The sequence below is a fragment of the Saccopteryx bilineata genome, chromosome 1 (genome assembly GCF_036850765.1).
Source record: "Saccopteryx bilineata isolate mSacBil1 chromosome 1, mSacBil1_pri_phased_curated, whole genome shotgun sequence".
Taxonomy (NCBI): Eukaryota; Metazoa; Chordata; class Mammalia; order Chiroptera; family Emballonuridae; genus Saccopteryx; species Saccopteryx bilineata.
The window spans coordinates 38,915,468-38,935,996 of NC_089490.1; the positions used below are offsets into that span (position 1 = coordinate 38,915,468).

Below are 20,529 nucleotides of genomic sequence, written 5' to 3' on the forward strand. Positions count from 1 at the left end.
ATATATACCTCATCGAAATGTTTCAGTATATATTTTAGCTTATAAAATACACAGCTAATTTCTAAAACTACCAACTTAAAAATAGTTTATAGACCACATCTTTTTTTTCATGTATTGTGTATTTTTTCTATTTGTTTAACTTCTCTTTCTGTTCCATCATTCATCATGTTATATATTTAAAATGCCTATGTAACATTTATTTGACTGACTCACTCCTTCATCTGTAACTTTAGTCTACAATATTCTGTTTTATAGGCTACATATATTTTTGAATTAAAAGTGTGGTATAAATTAACAGACACACAACTTAAAACACATATGATCCAATAAGATTAGCACATTGAAATACCAAAGTACTATTTGAATTTGTTGGGTTTTTAAAATTTAAATAATTTTTTAAAAAATAACATAATGAGGACATAATGGCTAATAAGATGATCTAACTATACTAATCTCTTGTATTTTCAAAGAAATATTTCATAACTGGTTATATCCTCAATAAAATTAATGAAATTAAACAATTTCAAGTCATACCCAAGATTTCATTAATTTTTAAAACACATCTTACTGAGGTCTTAAAATGAACAAATAAGATAAATTTAAGCCTCAGAGACAGACTGGAGGTATATAGTCTATTTATAGCGTACCTAAAATTATTTCTATATCTCTGAATTTCCAATGAGCAAATTTGCCACAAGTTTGGCAGAGGGAAGCACAGCTGAGTCTTGGGACCCAAAGAATCACTAACCTCTGATATTTATTTTAATGGAATTACTACACTAATCAAATTGTTTCAAGTCATAATAACCTTCTATCTGGTTTCACAATACAATTTTTATTGGACAGAAAAAAGCTGTCTCTTAAAGTATGCCTAAGATTAGAAATAATCAGAAAAATCATCATTTAATTATATCAAATAGCCACCAAGTTGTGGGAGACAGTTTATACACTGACAAAGTCCTTACAGACTAAGGCTTAGTTTAAGACTAAACTCTTCCCCACACCCTTTTTAAGACTAAGATCATCCCCACACCTTTTGAAGACTAAATTCTTCCCCACACCCTTAGCTGTTGCATGGTGGGGGTTGGCACACTCTTATGAGGATTCCAGTTTATACTTTAGATATGTGAGTTTGTATCAGAAATTTCCTTGTTTTACAAGTGGATTTTTTCTCTGCACTATAGAATAAAGCTGGCCCCGGGTTTTTGACTCTTTTATGGTTCTTGCAAACCATCAGCTTGGCAAAGAGGCCTCCCAATCCCATCCTGTTTCTTTCTGTGTTTATTTCATCATCTGCCAACATTCTTCCATTAGGACCTGGGACATTACGGGTCATGCTGGTTTGCAGCACAAGGGAGTACAATTCTATAAAAAATTTCTGTCCTGAGATCAACAAAAGTTTAACCCATAACATTTTTACTCAGATTTAAAATGTTGAGTCTTACAATGGCATCAACTAATTTTCAATGTCAGTGAACATTGTATCTTACTGGATTTATGTTCATTATTGAAACAAACATTTCAAGGCATAATAAATTTAAATTTATGACTGCACAAAATAAATTTAACAAAGTAGCATATTATGAAGAAACCTGTAGAGTCATATCTTCACTTACAACAAAACTTTATTAATGAAACAGAAAAAACGCTCCATGTAGAATGGGTTCACTCATTGTTGCAGAGTAGATTTAGGGTTACCAACTCAACTGCCTTGGACTTTACACTGTTAACATCAACATTTCTGTGTCTTAGCAAACTGGTCTGTTTGGTTGCCATAAGTAGATTTTATATTCAAAGTACTATTTTTGAAATGAAGGATAAAAAACAGCTGCAGTTGGCAAGTGACAGGAGAGAGAAATGATATTCTGTTCTTCTAGACCTCTGAAATGGGTACGTGTGGGTGTGTGCATTTATGGGGAGTTGGTTACCACAGCATAACCTATTTAATATACTCAGCAAAGTTTTCTCTATCTAGGAACAAGACTAATCTGGATACTGAGGATTGTTTCAACTATAAAATATTTATGAAATTTATTACATTGGCTCTTTATTAGAAAGTATATAGTTTATATTTCTGTAAGAAATTAATATTACTGTTACCATAAACAACTAAGAAAAATATACATTGACAATACCAGTTTTAATTTATCTTGTACTTGATTGTCAAGTTTATTTATATGAATTGAAAACAGCAAACAGTTAAGAATTTGCAGTGTTGTTTTTGGAAGTGAGTAAGGTGCCAGGGGGCGGAGATCTACAGACACACATTTGAAACTAAACATCAATCTAAATGTTGACACTGAACTAATTAACTGGAACATATTAAAAAACTAAACTTGAACTGACTTTGAACTATAATAAGCTTTTGAGAACATAATTTTGGTAAGCAAACATTGAAATTAAGACAGTGATAATCTAATTTCACAAAGACAGTAAAAACAGGCAAGAAAATCTAGAAAATTGTCCATAAAAAAGAAAAGCAATTTATTTCTTATATCTCATGTCAGTAAATGTTACGTCAGAAAGAAAATTTTGTAGTATCAAAATTTTGTCATGCCAGGTGGATCCCGGTCGGGCACATGCGGGAGTCTGTCTATCTCTCCCCGTTTCCAGCTTCAGATTTATTACCCTAATATATCATATGCTAAATATAGTTAATGATGCTTTTCTTAAGGTTTTCTTTTTATTATACAGAAAAACCAATTTGATAGCTTAAAGAAGATTTAAAAACAACTCGTGATGTTGTTATAGGTGTTGTTATTTTAATAGCCTCATTTCTTAGGCAAGAAATAATATGTTTTAGGTATTCTGCTTCTCATGCTGTGTTAAGAAACTGTCCCCAAATCATTGCCTATACTGCAGTATCTATTCCTTAATGATTCCATTTATATTCATTTTAAGAAATTACCTGTCCTGGCCAGTTGACTCAGCTGTAGAACATCAGCATGGCATGTAGAAGTCCCAGGCTCAATTCCAAGTCAGGGCACACAGAAGAAGTGACCATGTGCTTCTCCACCCATCCCCCTTCTCTCTCTCTCTCTTAAATATATATATTTCATCATTGTTCAAATGAGTTCGAAAACATTATCTTATTTAATTCATTTCATTTAAATTTTCAACAGCCTTGTTAGTAGTTAGTCATAGTATATTTTGTTCCTTGACAGATTTAGTCATATATAATTCTTTGTATTTGTTCCAATAAAAAGACAACAATTAAGAGATATTTTTCCTTTTATTTTTAAGTTCATATCCCTCAATCTTTATAGGGCTAAGACATCCTATATACTTAGGATTCAAATTTCATCTTTTACTTTAGGTTTGTTTCTTCTTTACTCTTAACTAGAAGTAGTATATGTACAAGTGTGTTAATTATCTGACAAAAATATTTTCACTAAAAATGTGAAGTAAACAATCTTATCAATCTGAAGTTTCGTTATTTTTCTGACACTGCTATCATGGCATTGTCATTGACTTTCACTCATCCTTCTTAGTTAGTACTAATAAAACATTAACATTTCATTTATTTATAAAATATTTTATTTTACCTAGTTAAAAATTTTTAATAATTTTTCAAAGCACTGATGAATCCACACAGAAAAAAATAAAATATTCAATGATTTATTGCCTATAAGAAACTCAGTTTAGTTTTAAGAACACACGTAGACTGATGGTGAAAGGATAGAAAAAATTTTCAAACAAGAAAATTGTTATAACTGACAAAATGTTACTTAGGTAAAAATGGTCAAAAGAGACAAAAATAGTCTATAATGATAACAGTATCAATTCATCAAGAATTTAATACACTCCCTATTAACATCCCAATGTTGTTTTTATTTTTTGTAGTAAAATTTATTTTTTAATTAAATTTATTGGATGACAGTGATTTACATAATTATACAGGTTCAGGTGCTAAATTGTACAACACATATCTGTATACTGTATTGTGTGTTTACAAGCACTCAAATCAAGCCTTTATCTAACATCATCATCCATATACACCCCCCATTTAAAAAAAATAGAACAAAGAATTGTCAGATTTGTATGGAACCACAAAAGATCCTGAATAGAATAGAAATCCTGATTTTAAAAAAAGAACAAAGTCATAAGTATCACACTGCCTGACTTCAAATTATACTACAGAGCAAGGATAAAAATAAAATAAAAAAGTATTGTTTTGGCAGAATAACAGACACACTGCCCAGTGGAACAGAATTAAAAACCCTTAAAATAAAATTGCATGTGTATGGGCAAATAATTTTGACAAAGGAGTAAAATAAATTGCAATGGAGAAAAGAAAGCCTCTTCAATAAATCATGTTAGGTAAATTGGAAGGGCACATGCAAAGAATAAAACTAGATTACAGTATATCCCCATGTATAAAAATTAATTCAAAATGGATCAAAAACCTAAATATAATATCTAAAACAATAAATTACATAGAAGCAAACATAGGTGCTAAACTTATGAACTTTGGTCATAGAGAACATTTTATGAATTTGACCTTAAAGGCAACTTTGGGAAGTAAAGGGAAAAATAAAGGAAGAGATTATATGAAGCTAAAAAGCTTCTGTACAGCAAAATAAACTGACAATAAAACATAAAGGCAACCATCTCAGTAAGAGATATTTTCAAACAACAGCTCTAACAAGGGGTTAATATCCAAAATATATAAAGAACTCATATATCTCGTCACAAAATAACAAACAATCCAATTAAAAAATGGGCAGAGGCCCTGGCTAGTTTCTCAGTAGATAGACTACCAGCCTGGCATATGAATGTCCTGGATTCGATTCCCAGTCAAGGCACACAATAGAAGTGACCATCTGCTTCTCTCTCTCTCCTTCTACCAATTTGCTTCCTCTTTCCCTACCACAGCCAGTAGTTTAATGGGTTCCAGCATTGGCCTTGAACACTGAAGATAGCTTGGTTGGACCGAGAGTGTCAGTCTCAGGAACTAAAAATAGCTCAGTTAATTTAAGCATTGGCACAGATGAGGGTTGCTGGGTGCATTCTGGTCAGAGTACATGTAGGAGTCTGTCTCTCTATCCCCCCTTCTCTATTTATAAAGAAAAAAATAGAGAGAGGAATGGGCTGAGGACCTGAACAGATGCTTCTCCTAAGAGGACATAAAATGGCCATCAGATATATGAAAAGATGTTCAACTTTTTAGCTATTAGGAAATACAAATCAAAATTACAATGAGATACTGCCCCACACCTGTAAAAATGGCTATTTTCAACAAGACAGGTAATAACAGGTGTTGAAGAAATTGTTGAGTACTAGGAATCCCAACCTCTACTGGTGCGAGTGTAAACTGGTACAGTCACTATGAAAAACAGTATGGTGATTTCACAAAAAGTTAAGAATAGAATTACCATATGATCTAGTAATCCCTCTTCTGGCTATCTACTTGAAAAACTCAAAAACATTTATTGCAAAGATATATGCACCTCTATGTTCTTTGCAGCATTATTGATGGTGGCCAAGACATAGAGACAACCAAAGTGTCCTGTGATAAAAGATTGGATAAAACAATATGGCATTTATATACTACGAAATACTGCTTAGACATGAGAAAAAATGAAATACATCCACTTGTGACAAGAAGGATGGACCTTGAAAATATTATGCTAAGCAAATTAAGTCAGTCAGAAAAAGCTAAGAACCATATGATTTTACTAGTAAGTGCAATATAAAATGAAAACTTATAGACACATTCAGTAATATGGTGGTTACCAGGTGGAAGGGGGTGGTGTAGTATAGGGTAAAGGGTACCAAACGAACAGTGACAGAGAGTATTTGATTTCGAGTAGTGGAGACACAATGTAATATACAGATCATGTGTCATAGATATGTGTACTTGAAACCTATATAACCCCATTGACCAGTGTCACTGCCCAAAATATTTTAATTAAATCTCGATATCATATTTGTAAGTATTCATGCATTCAAATTTGGAGCTCCTTGATATATAAATCAAATGCTAAAAGAACTAAAATAATTTAATAAATAGCAATACAGTAGTACTTGGGGACTTTAATACACCCCTCTTAATCAAAGACAAGATCCATTCAGAGAATCATGAAAGAAACAACAGTTTTGAACAAAATTCTAAACCAAGTGATTCTAACAGACACACACAGTATATTACATCCCACAGAAGCAGGATACAAAATTCTCAAAACACACATGGAACATTTTCTAGTATATATTATTTGTTAAACTGAATACAAAGTCAATATATTCAAGAAAAAAAAATTATACTGACTGTATTTTCTCACCACAATAGTGTAAAATTAGAAATAAATAACAGAAGGAAAGCTGAAAAATCCAGATACATATGGAAGTTAAACAACAAACTAACGAAAAACCAATGGCTCAAAGGAAAATAAATAATATCTGAATACATATGAAAATACAAACAAAACATTATGAAATGTATAGGTTACAATTAAAGCAGTTCTAAGAGAGAAGTGTAAAAGATAAACACATGCGTCGAGAAAGATCTTAGTTAAAGAATATTTGTACCTCAAGAAAGTAGAAAATTAAGAATGAACTAAGACCAAATTTAGCAGATGGAAAGAAATAATAGATTAGGACAGAAATAAATAAAATAGAGACTAAGAAAATAATAGAAATGATTAACAAAACTAAAATTTAGTGAGTTGAAATGGTAAACAGTACTGACAAAATTTTAGCTAGACCATCCTAGATAAAAAAAAGATGAATCCAAAAATTATAAATATAAAGAGACATTTCACATTAATCAGCAAAAATACAAAAAAATTGTAGAGACTACTATGAACAATTACATGCAAACATATTAAACAACCTATAAGATTTGAGTAAATTCTTGAAAACATACAGTTGGTAAAACTAAATCATAAATTAATTAAAAATCTGAAAAGAAAATGGAAGAGAAAGGAGTTTAAGTCTGCAATCAAAAACCTCCCAACAAATAAATTCCAAGGTTGGTTATTTTACTGATGTCTTATAACAAATATTTAAAGAACTTATATCAATCCTCTCAAACTCTTCTAAAAATTAAAATAAGGCCAGCATTACCCTGATGCAGACCAATATCTCTGATAAATATAAATACAAAAATTTTCAACAAAAGTTAGCTAACTAAATTCAATGATGCATTAAAGAGCATACACCCTGATTAAGTAATACTTATTCTTAGAATATAAGAATTGTTCAATGAATGTAAATCAATACAAGTAATATACCATATTAATAAAAAATATAATATAAAAATCATGATCATCTCAATCAATTCATATAAAACATTTGACAAAAGTCAATTGTCTATTCATGGTAAAAATTTAATCACTTGGGTATACAAGGTATGTCCCTCAATATAATAAAGGCCATATATGTCAAGCACACAACTAGCATCCCATTCAATGATGAAATGGTTTACAGCTTTTCCTGGGAGATCAAGAACAAAAGAAGGGAACACATATTCAACACTTTTATCACTTTTATTCAACATTAATATCGCAAGTCTGAGCTGTGTAATTAGGCACAAAAAAAAAAGAGACATTCAATTTGGAAGGCAAGAAATAAAATTATCTTTGTTTACAGATGACAGAATCTTATATATAGAAAATCCTGCCTGGCCAGGCAATGGTGCAGTGGATAGCGCGTTGGCCTGGGATGCAAAGGACTCAGGTTTCAAACCCCAAGGTTGCCAGCTTGAGCACGGGGTGCTGGCTAGAGTGTGGGATCACAGACATGACCCCATGGTCGCTGGCTTCATACCAAAGGTCGCTGGCTTGAAGACCAAGGTCACTGGCTTAGTAAGGGGTCACTCGCTTTGCTCTAGCCCCTCAGTTAAGGGACATATGAAGAAGCAACAATAAACAACTAAAGTGCCTCAAGGAAGAATTGATGCTTCTTATCTCTCCCTTCCTGTTTGTCCCTATCTGCCCTCCCCTTGCAAAAAATAAAAAAATTCTAAGGATTTCACAAAAAAAGCTGTCACAAATACTAAATGAATTCAGTAAAATGGCAGTATACAATATTAACATACAGAATTTGATTTTGTTTCTATACACTAACAATAAATTACCTTAAGAAATAAAAAAGAATTTCATTTGCAGTACAATAAAAAAAATACTCAGAAAATAATTTAACCAAAGACATTTAAAACTAAAAGACACTGATAAAAGAAACTGAAGAAGAAAAAATAATCAAAAAGTATCCTGTGTTAATGGTTTGGAATAATTAATATTATTAAAATATCCATACTAACTGCCTGACCAGGCAGTGGCGCAGTGGATAGAGCATCAGATTGGGATGTGGAGGACCCAGGTTTGAGACCCTGAGGTTGCCTGCTTGAGCACAGGCTCATCTGGTTTGAGCAAAGCTCACCAGCTTGGACTCAAGGTCTCTGGCTAGAGCAAGGGGTTACTCAGTCTGCTGAAGGTTCACGGTCAAGGCACATATAAGAAAGCAATCAATGAACAACTAAGGTGTAGCAAACTGATGATTGATGCTTCTCATCTCTCTCTGTTCCTGTCTGTCTGTCCCTATCTGTCCCTCTCTCTGACTCTGTCTCTGTAAAAAAAAAGAAAGAAAAATCCATACTAACCAAAGTCATCTACAGATTCAATGTGCAATCCATATCAAATATCCAATGATGTCTTTTACAAAGATAAAAAAGAAATTCTAAAATGTGTATGCAACAACAAAAGAACCCAATAAGCAATGTAACCTTGAAAAACAATAACAACGTTGGAGGCAATAACAATTTGATTTCAACCTATACTACGAAACTGTAGTAACAGAAACACAAAGGTCCTGGTCCTGGACAGTTAGTTCAGTCAGACAGCGTGTCATCCAGAAACACCACAGTTGCAGGTGCGATGCACACATTCAGGGCATATAAGGGAAGCAACCAATGAACACAACACTAAGTAGAACTACAAATGAATGCTTCTCTCTCCTTCTCTTGCTTGCTCTCTCTCACTTCCCCCCTTCCTTTCTCTGTCTCCCTAAAAATCATAGAAACAAACAATCAAAAACAAAAACAACCAAAAAACCCCACTATGGTACCAGTATAAAAACAGACATACTAATGGAACAGAACTGAGGTTCCAGAAATGAACCCACCTAAATATGAAGAAATAATTTTTCACACAGGAACTTAAAACATACAGTGGAAAAAAGAAAATCTCTTTAATAAATGGTCCTGGGAAAATTGGAAAGCCACATATGAAAGAATGAAACTAAACAGCAATTTGTCACCAGACACAAAAATTAATTCAAAATAAAATAAAGACCTAAATATAATTGATGCTGTTTTTCATAGCATAGTCACACATATTTGATAAGGTTGCCATCAGAAAAGAGTAAGTCATTCACAGGCTAAGAAGGACATAAATATCCTTTATTACTTGCATAACTAAAGAAAAGTAAATTTAATAGTTAATCATTAATCAGTTTTAATACCAATCAAGTTTTTGTAGCATTTTTAATATTACTTCAACCCATTAGAATTTCCATTTTAACGTTTACCTAAATATTTAAATTAAATATTGTGGTAAATGCTTTTTTATCTTTAAAAATACATATTGAACAAAATCTTCCTTCAAAAAACTTACAATTCTTTCAGTATCATTTTTCCATGATCAACCTTTATGTCACTGATCTTAGCTTATACATTAGAAACTTAAATCTTAAATTTGTTTCCTAAATAAACAATTGAAAACTTTTTCTTAATTATTTTTATTACTTAATTCTTAAATAATTTCTTATATGTCACATGAATTCTGATTTTGTTTATATAAATCTATACTATATAACTGTTGGTTATATATTTTAATAAATTACCATGGGAGTAACATGATTTTCCTCAGACTTTTGTTTCAAGTCATGGTGGATGTATTATTGATCCTTCAGGTCTTTCTTATATCTGCCTTTTATAACATGAGTTTTAATGAGGAAATTAAGGAACAATATGTTCCCCAGAGTCATTATGGTCATTTTAAAGTTCAGATCATTCATCCTGGATGCCACCACTGAGATCTTAAACATCATTGTTAAAAAGATAGAATACATATTAAAAATGTGCCTTTGCCAGTTATAACGTTGGCACATAATTTTTTAAAACTGAAGTTTAATTTATGTTTCCTAAGTTCTGTATTCACTGTTCAACAAAATGAATAATATTAATTTTTAACATAAAAATTTAACTAGGTGATAGTGCATATTAAGCTGTTTTGGTATAATTATGTAATTAAATTTTGCAACCTCATTGTAAAAAGTTCTCATTATTAGCATATTGTCAAGAGGAAAATTTTTGTAAGTTGAGACAGAGTGCTTGTAAAAAGACATACTAGCTTTTACAACAGATGCAAGAATAATTAGGGACTGACCCAGATTTGCTAATAATATTCCTTTTCAAAATACAGTGGCCACAACCACCACCACCAACAACCCTGTCGCTTCTATTCTTTCGGCAACTACAACCTTCTTATAGTGCCCATCCATCTGCCTGTAATTCTAAATCTCTAAGCTGTTCTGTCCAATCCCAGACTTAGGTAGAAACATGTTATGAAAAGTTTGGAAAAGGAGGTAGAAAATATATTTATGTATATATTTAATTATACTTATATATGCTTAAATGTTAGTATAGCTCTCTCTCTCCCCCTCTCTTTCTCTGTCAGTTTGAGGAAACAATACCTTCCTTTGAATGAGTATTACAAAGCATAGGATAGAATCATGGTCTTTCTTGTTCGACAGCAAAAGCCTGGTGTATAGAGTTCCCACCTAGTAAGTTTTCAATACATCTGTTTTCAACTAGAGCAACTAGTAATATGACACAGAATAAATAAGCAAAGAAACCTACGAGATTAAAAACAAAAGATAGAGACCCTCTTCAGACTGCCCTGACTGGGACTTCTACACACCGGACTGATGATGCTCTACTGCTGAGCCAACCAGCCAAGACCAACAAGTTTTAAGTGAATTTTGGGGGGTGACATTGGTTAATAAAATTACATAGGTTTCAGGTGTGTCATCCCATACTACATCATCTGTATACTGTACCGTGCATTTATCACCTTAAATAAGGTCTCTTTGGAAAAATAAAATAAAATAAATAAATATGCCTGACTAAAGATTTTACCAAAATTTATTGAGTAGGAAAAAAATTAGTTAACCCCTGGGCCTCTTTAATACCTGTGATTATATCTGTAATCAAGATGTTGGCTATAAATTATATGTGGTTCTCACTTTGCAGTGTACATTGCCTCATTTTTAATTAATGCCCTTATTGGGTCCTTAGACTCTAAGTAGCAAGTAAAAAGCACTACTTCATAAATTGTTAAAGCCAATATCAGAATCATGTAGATCAGTGGTCCCCAACCCCCCGGGTCGCGGACCGGTAGTGGTCTGCGTGCCATTTGGTACCGGTCCGCAGAGAAAGAATAAATAACTTACATTATTTCCGTTTTATTTATATTTAAGTCTGAACGATGTTTTACTTTTTAAAAATGACCAGATTCCCTCTGTTACATCCACCTAAGACTCATTCTTGACACTTGTCTCGTAACTTTGACAATTATATTTTAAAATACCACAGTTTTTACACCGGTCACATAATTTTATTTTGTGCATTTATTCATCCCACCCTAAAGGCTGGTCCATGAAAATATTTTCTGATATTAAACCAGTCTGTGGCCCAAAAAAGGTTGGGGACCACTGATGTAGATTACAATTTATAAAATTAGGTGTCAATATTGGGAAGAACAGTAGTTAAAACCACGTCAGATGTCTAAACCAGACCTACTTCAACTCCTATTATACCAACAATGTAACTGATTAGACCCCATTTCATTCTCCAGAGTATCATGTATGGATGATAAAGTAGTAAACCACATACACATTAGCAGGGGCTATTCCTGTCTGAGTGGGTAATGAAGGAGCAAATGTTTAAGGACAAGATTTCACCTATGAACATGACCACTGCTTCCCTAAGTAGATGACAAATGGACCCACCAAACATAACCACCATTTTAAAGTAAATGGGGGATTTTAACCAATGAATGATGAATCTAATCCTTGTTAGATACAGAACCAACCAATTATACTGACACTTTTCTTTTTTTCTGACCTGCACTAATTCACCTGTGTCGATAAGTACAGATGGTCCTAAAACTCAAACTAGAAATAACCACTAAGTATAAATATAAAATGACTTATTTTTGTCTTTCATGAATATCTTTTAAAGATGACCAAACACAATTCTTACAGCCAAATTTATGTGTTCAGATGAAAGCTTCTCTAATCATTTTAACCTAGAAAATTTATTTTTAACACAAAAAAAATCTGTGTATTTGTTTTCTGTTGCTGCTGTAATAAATTATTATAGCCTTAGAAGTTTCAAACATTCATTCTTTTAAACTTTTTTTTTTTTTGTATTTTCCTGAAGCTGGAAACGGGGAGAGACAGTCAGACTCCCTCATGCGCCCGACCGGGATCCACCCAGCACGCCCACCAGGAGCGAAGCTCTGCCCACCAGGGGGTGATGCTCTGCCCCTCCGGGGCATCGGTCTGCCGCCTGGGGCAGAGGCCAAGGAGCCATCCCCAGCACCCAGGCCATCTTTGCTCCAATGGAGCCTTGGCTGCGGGAGGGGAAGAGAGAGACAGAGAGGAAGGAGGGGGGGTTGGAGAAGCAAATGGGCGCTTCTCCTATGTGCCCTGGCCGGGAATCAAACCCCGGTTCCGCCACGCCAGGCCGACGCTCTACCACTGAGCCAACCGGCCAGGGCTTTAAACATTTCTTGAGAACATAAGTCTGAAGTCACTCCTACTGGGATAAAGTAAAGATCTCAGCTTCTGTAGGTCGTCAGGGAAGAATAAGTTTTGTGGCCCTCTTCAGCTTCTATATGTATGCCTGTGGACTCTTCCTACCTCTCAAAGGAACACTGCAGTCTCTGCTTTGGTAACCACATCACTATCTCTGTCTCTGACTCCTTCTGTAGACTTCTTATAAGGATCTTTGTAGTTATTTTAGGCCCATCTGGATAATCCAGGATAGAGACTTTATATTGTAGTAAGATCCGTGTCTTAATTACATCTTTAAAGTCTCTTTTGTCACAGAAGACAGCATTGGTAGGTCCTGAGGATTAAGATATGGGCATATTTGGGGTGCTACTGCTCAGTTAACCATACCCTAGATTCCCAGAGAGTGTTCATGAAAGTTTGCCTTCAGCTTAACATTTACTTTGATACCCATTTTTAGGTCCATGGCCTTAGCATTATTACAGATTTGATGACTCTAAGTGCTATTAATGAGCTTCTTGGGAGGAAAATGCCATCTTAAAGATCCAAAACATAATATGAATGACAATTATATAAATAACACTTTTCCTAATAGTTTCACCAGCAATTTCTCCTTAATTATAAAATGCAAATTTTCAAATTTTCAAAACTTCCCTAGGTGTATCTTTTTACTATTTATTTTTTCATTTCATTATTAATAAAAAAACATTTGTCACCTTTACTTTACCTAAGGCATTTAAGTATTTATATTAGTTTCATTTAAATATCAGCATTTCAACCATTCATTGGGATTACATTCATTTAGATAAATTAAGCTGTCACTCCTTACACTTAAGCTGTTTAATTTACTTATTACTTGATATAAAAATTCAATTGAAAATAAGAAATGTGTGGTGACTGTGGAGTAGTGGTAGTGAAAGATTTAGTGGGGATAAATGGTAACAAATAAACTTGGGGGTGGGGCAAACACACAATATGGTGTATGGTGGTGTTCATAGAATCGGGCACATGAAACCTGTATAATTATATTAACCAGTGTCACTCCAGTAAATTCAAGTAAATAACATATATAAAGAAATAATAAAACCCTTTCCATTCTTCATGTTATAATATCAAGTCAAATCAAATTTAGGAAGTGTCTGTCATGCCAGTGGTTGAGGCCAGGCAGGTTCATACTGATTATGGGCAGATGACAGAGGATCTACGGAGCTGGAAAGTGTTGGGTTATACCCGTTATTAGAGGCTCACAAAGACAGGCGAGCAAACAAACAAAGAAAAGTTGCTTTCCGCAGTGGAGTGCAAGAGAGTAGGGAAACCACTCCTCATGGTTGGAGGCTGAGGGAATCAGGGAACAGAACCTCTGTAATGCCAGTGGCCGAGGCTGGGAAGGCTCACACTGGATTTGGGCAGACAGTAGAAGAACTGTGGAGCCGGAAAGTGTCAGGCCATACCCATTTAATAAAGTCTCACAATGGCGAACAATCACACAGGCAGGGGATACCAACTCTCAGGCAAACAAACCGAAATGGCCCCTCACAGTGGTGGGTAGGCAATCCATATACACACGATCCCCAGTCTCTCTCTTCCCAACCTCTCCTAAGCCACAAGCACCCACAGCCTTACATAGACCACACACATGATGCTGCTATGCACCCATGCACCAGTCAGGCAAAATGCTCGCAGCTGGTAACACTGCAAGCAAGCCTAACACAGCTGCCCCACATGGAGGTTCGCAAGGACAGGTGAGCAAATAAACAACAAAAGGGAAAGAGCTCATAAAGGAAAATCTGTTATTCACAGTAAGGGCAAGGGAGCAAGGAAAACCACACCTCATGCTGGTGGCCGGAGAGCTAGCTGGGAGAATCCCCGCTCAAGGGAAGCACCGGTAGCCTTCTATAGGCCATGCACACCTCTCTCTGCCACGTGCTCATGCACTAATCAAGTAAAGCACTTGCAGCTGGTAAACCTGTGAGCAAGCCTAACACAGCTGTTTTCCTTACAGGAAGTGTGAGAGAAGTTAAATTTAGTAATACTATAAAATCTTTTAAACTTACTAATTATTATAATCAATCAATAGAAAACATGTGGAATTACAAAGTACTACTCATTGTATACTAGTTAAGTTCTATAGCTTGCATACAGAAGTGACATTGATATAAGCATTAATCCGAGTATTTCTATTTTTGTCTTAGAACTACTCAAGAGTAAATTTTCTGTGGGTGGAGCATAGAGCACATTCCTAGCAGCTGTGGTTGATGCAATGCTGTGAGAACACTCCAGCTCCCAGAACCCTCCTGAGCATACCCAGGAAGGGAGCTCACCAGCAATAAGGAAGTGACTTAGCGTCAACCACGCAGCTCCCTGATCTTTTCAGCCATTGGCTTTGAGGAACACGCTGTAACATCCTATTGGCTGAACCCATGTATAAAAGCTAGCTTACTTCCTGAATAAAGCGAATCTGCGTCACTGAACCTGGTCCCCAGAGTCGGGTCTTTGCGTCTCTGTCGTCCTCACCCCCAGCAGGACTTGTCCACAATTTTCTGTATATGAAGACCTTGATATAAAATAGAAGCTGTGTGATAACTTTAATTTCTATCAAGCCTCTAAATTGAGAACATCTGTTGCTTCATTATTGCTTGCTACTGTGAAAGCAAAGTCGAGAGGACCCAGATAATACTATGTGACTTTGACCATAAAAGAAGTTCTAACCACTTTATGTGATTAACAATTGTAGGACAATAAAACCATTTGAGAAATGCTTAAATATGAAATCTAGGCAAGTATTTTTCTTATACTTTTAGAAAATTTTTAAGTCAAAATATGCTTTTGTTCAGATTTACAATATGACAGTGATCCAAATTATTAAAACAATTTGAAGAACTAAAATAAAGAAGTAACATAATGCACATTAAAAAGATTTAAAAGCTAGTGTGAAGAAGCTATTTTTTAAGCAAGCAAGAGAAAGAGAGACAGGAAGGGAGAGAGATACAGTACTTTATTTGTTCACTGATTGCTTCTTATATGTACCAAATGTCTAATAATATAAATATGGAGAAAAAATCCAAATGAATTTAATCTAAGTGAATATTTCAGAGGTAAAGATTGAGAAGTAGTATATACCCCTCTTTCTGAATTGGATGTATATATTCTGGCCCCAATAAAGGAAGGGAAATAATAGAAAAGCTATTTGACCTAACCAACTATATGCACCTATTTCTCAGATGCAGGACATAAACCAGACAAAGGGTTCTCAATCTGGGATCTATTTTTTGCTATGGTCTTCTAGTTGGACACAGAAGCTTCTCTTTTTTTCTAAATTTGAGATTCTTTAAACTTTCACAAAGTCTATTTTTCTTTCTGTGTACAAGTTTTACTATTTTTAACTTCCACAGCCTATACTTTGTCAAAGGCAGATTTTTCAACTATAGCAATGTAGCTATTTTGAAACTGATATTTCTTCACTGTGGAGGATGCTTAGCAGCAAACCAGGCCTCTAACCACCAGATGCCAGTAGCAGACCCAAACCGGATTTGTGACAACCAAAAATGTCTCTAGATATTGCTATGTGTCCCTTAGGCACAAACACACTTGGTGGCTCTAGGGATCCTTTGCCTGACTTTATTATTATTATTTTAAATTTTTTATTTAGATGATTAAATTTACCAGTGTGACATTGGCCAACTAGAGTACATAGCTTTTGGGCAAACATCTCCACATCCTTTGGACAGTCCATTATGTTGTATACCCATCACCCAAAATCAAATCATACTCCATCACCTTATACTTGTCCCTTTTTATGTCCCACCCCCTCCCACACACCATCCCCTCTCCTTCTTCCTCTCCCTAGTAACCACTGCACTCCAATTTATGTCCATGACTGACTTTATTATTATCCAGAGATGTTTGTGTCTCTCAACATAAATTATGGCACTAACCATCAGGTCTTAAATCTGAAGAAAGTATTTCTGAGAACTGTTAAAGAATGAAAATATCGTGGCGTATATCTGCTTGATGGTACAATCAGAAGTATCTTAAGCAGCTTAGAATCTAGTTCTTGGGCCGATTAAAAATAATTTCACTTTTTCTGTTCAATTTAAGCTTTAGTAGCAGATCATAGTATTAATTTTAGATTTTTTTCATTTTCTGTATGTGTGCAAACTAGTATTTTCTGTGTTCATAACATACTTAGCTAAACCAACCTACATTTTTTCATTTGTTATCTCTTATAGTTTTATATTTAAAAAGCATTATTGAGGAGTACATAGTGCATAACAAAATTACTTGCACTTTTTATCAAAGGCACTTCTCTCCAAAACCCATGTCAAAGTAGGTCCGTCTACCTCATATGAGGAGAGAAATAGCCTGCTAGTCAGGATATGAAGTCTGTGTTTGTCATATAAAGAAGTATCATTCCAAGTAGGTACCACCCACTATACTTGGCATAACTTGCCATTGCTAGAATTTTGCTGTCTTCTCTGTTAGGTTATTCCTGTTCAAAGAAACAAAGGTCTCTACCTTTATAGAGCTTAAATGTTGTTCTAATATAGTCTCAAAGGCAATAAAAAAGTACATGAAGAGCTATTTTGTTAACTGGAAAACAATGGCAATAGTTGTTAAGAAAAAAAAACATAGAATAAGGTAACATTATGGGCTGAAAGGGAGTTTTAAACATTTTAGATAGGGTGTCTAGGGAAAGACTTAATCAAAAAGGTAAAAGAGCCTGACCTGTGGTGGCGCAGTGGATAAAGCGTCAACCTGGAAATGCTGAGGTCGCCGGTTCGAAACCCTGGGCTTGCCTGGTCAAGGCACATATGGGAGTTGATGCTTCCAGCTCCTCCCCACCTTCTCTCTCTCTCCCTCCCTCTCCTCTCTAAAATGAATAAATAAAAAAAAATACAGAATTTAAAAAGGTAAAAGATTTGACAGAATGCCTAAACATAGTGAAAAACCCCATGAAAGAGAAATTTGTGTCAAAATATTCAATACAAAGACCCTTAGGCAGGAGCATGCTTGGGTTTCTCTAGGAACTTCAAAGAGCCCACTCTTGATATTTCCGTGTGACCCAGAAGATAATGTACTGTCTGGGGTTAAATGCTTACCTGATCTAGCCTCTAAATGGTCTAATATTGTGAGTCGTGTGTGTATGTGTGTGTGTCTGTGTGTGTGTATGTGAAAGAGAGAGAGAGAGAGAGAAATATTCTCTTTAGATTTTCTGTTCTTGCAACTAAAATTTTAAAACTCTAAATCCTATCCTAAATGCAAATTTCACTCATATGGAATACTAATTTGAGCTTACTTCTTTCAGCGTGAGTTTGCAAAAGTCACGCTTGTTGAAAATAATTAAAAAAAAAATTAACTAGGGGATGGAAATAGAAGAGAGAAATAAAACAGATGGTAAAGTTAAATGAGATGGGTTTTAAAGTTTTTTACTGTTGATTCCCCTATGAAGACTTAAAAAGATGTGATAAAACATAAACTGCATTCTTATATCTGTGTCCTTGGACCAGTTGTATAGAAGAACAGAAGCAAAAGAGCTATGTATAAAGTTCTCATGGCATTTTCTTTGATGATATATAAAGTAGTCAACAATTCTAAACCATAACAGCAAGAACCTATAAAATATTTGGATAGACATAAGCCAGAAATTGTAGCACTATGTGTATTACTTATTAAAAATAAAATTAGCCTGACCAGGCAGTGGCGCAGTGAATAGAGCATCAGACTGGGGCATGGAGGACCCAGGTTTGAAACCCTGAGGTTGTTGGCTTGAGAGCGGGCTCATCTGGTTTGAGCAGGGGCTCACCAGCTCGAACCCAAGGTTGCTGGCTTGAGCAAGGAGTTACTCAGTTTGTTGTAGCCCCCAGTCAAGGCACATATGAGAAAGCAATCAATGAGCAACTAAGGTGCTGAAACAAAGAATTAGTCCTCATCTCTGTCTCTTCCTATCTGTCTGTCCCTATCTGTCCCTCTCTCTGTCTCTGTCATAAATAAATAAATAAATAAAATTTATTAGTAAATCATTAAAACTTTAAAGAAAATAAATCCTGAATTACTGCTATGAGGCCACAAATATAGTTCTTGAATGCATAGTGCTTTTTTTGTAACATTACCTGCATAATATCAATTACATTTTTTCTTTTAGTGGCTGTCGTTTATTCATTTTTATAAACACAAAATTACAATAAGAACCTTTCTCCTTTTTTGCCTTGAGCTCTTAATTTCTTCAATGATTTATTCTTATATTGTGGTTATTAGAAATCAGACTCTCATTTGGGAAGTGACAATTGTTTTATGATGGGGACCATTTATATTATTAATGTTGAGAATGCAATTGACATTGTAAAAGTGTTGATTAGAAATTCCTCATCAGAATTTCAATGAGGAAGTTCAGCATCCTTATGCCACTTTCATTACAAAGACAATGAATTGAAATAGAGAAATTTAACTCATAATAAAAAATTTGACTTAGAATTAATAAGGTTCTGACCTTGAGGGTTTTTCTTTTAACCTTTAATGTCATCCATCCTGTTACATTTAATAAAACTCTTAATTTTAAAGACATTATGAAGTTTGCTATATTTTTCAAATTACTTCAATTAAATATATATTCAAAATATTATTTTTTCTGATTATAATTTTAGTTCAATATCATTAATAGGAACTAACAAATGTCTAATTGTGGATTTACTTTATTTTACCCTATGTTATATACATCTGTACAATACAAATATTATCCAGGCCCCAATGGCCATCAAAATACTGATTAACTTTGGGATTATCTCCAACTTTAACTCAGAGCCTCTCTGTGATTCCCAAAACCATTTTTCCCCATGATTCTCTCTGGTTCCCTGGTTTTCTGTTCCTGTGTTTTTTTAATTTATCCCTGGACCACATAGGTCACAGCCTTCATATACTGTTTCTAAAAAGTCATTTTAAATATACTAGAAACATCTTATGTTAGTTAATGTTTCTAGTATAGTTAATTACAAAGTTCTGAATGATTATAGGATGGATGTCAGTTTGTGCTTTGTGTATTTTGAAGTTCTGCTATTAAACATATAATTTAATTTTCTAAGTTGACCCAATTATGTTTATAAAAAAAAGTTCTTCCCCTATAAAATTTTCTTATATCGAAATCTACCTTATTAATAAAGCTAAACCAGTATTCATTTTACTTGTTATATGATATCTTTCCTGTAAATATGTCAGTATCTTTTTTATATAAAATAAGTCTCTTATAAATGTTTCATTGAGTTTTGCTCTTTGTGTCATTGAAAATCTCTGTCTTTAAACTGAAGTATGTAATCAATTTATGTTCGCTGTGATCTTGGATATAGTTGGATTTAAGTGTATCATATCACTGTTTTTTTTGTTTTATGCCCTCTCTATACTCTTTACATCTTAATGTAAAATATATAAATATATTTGTTTTCTTTAAATAGAAGAATAGTTTATATCTCTCCCTAAAATATTATAGCTCATCCAATAGTCTCTTTTAAATTAGTCGACATATTCAAAAGTTAACAATGCAAACATCAAATAAGAAAAGCAAATATTAGTTATAGATTTCCAAAAATAGTATAACCTAGAAAATACATTTTATATTTGCATGCTAAAAGTAAATTGAATATGTAATAATTTTTTTTTTTTTTTTTGTATTTTTCTGAAGCTGGAAACGGGGAGAGACAGTCAGACAGACTCCCGCATGCGCCCGATCGGGATCCACCCGGCACA

At 34.1% G+C, this 20,529-nt stretch overlaps 1 protein-coding gene across 1 annotated transcript in view; it reads right to left on the reverse strand.

The window, feature by feature from the left end:
• The window catches only part of LOC136319195 (protein eyes shut homolog), a 287,411-nt gene that overhangs the window by 41,921 nt on the left and 224,961 nt on the right, over positions 1–20,529 (reverse strand). The window lies entirely within an intron of this gene.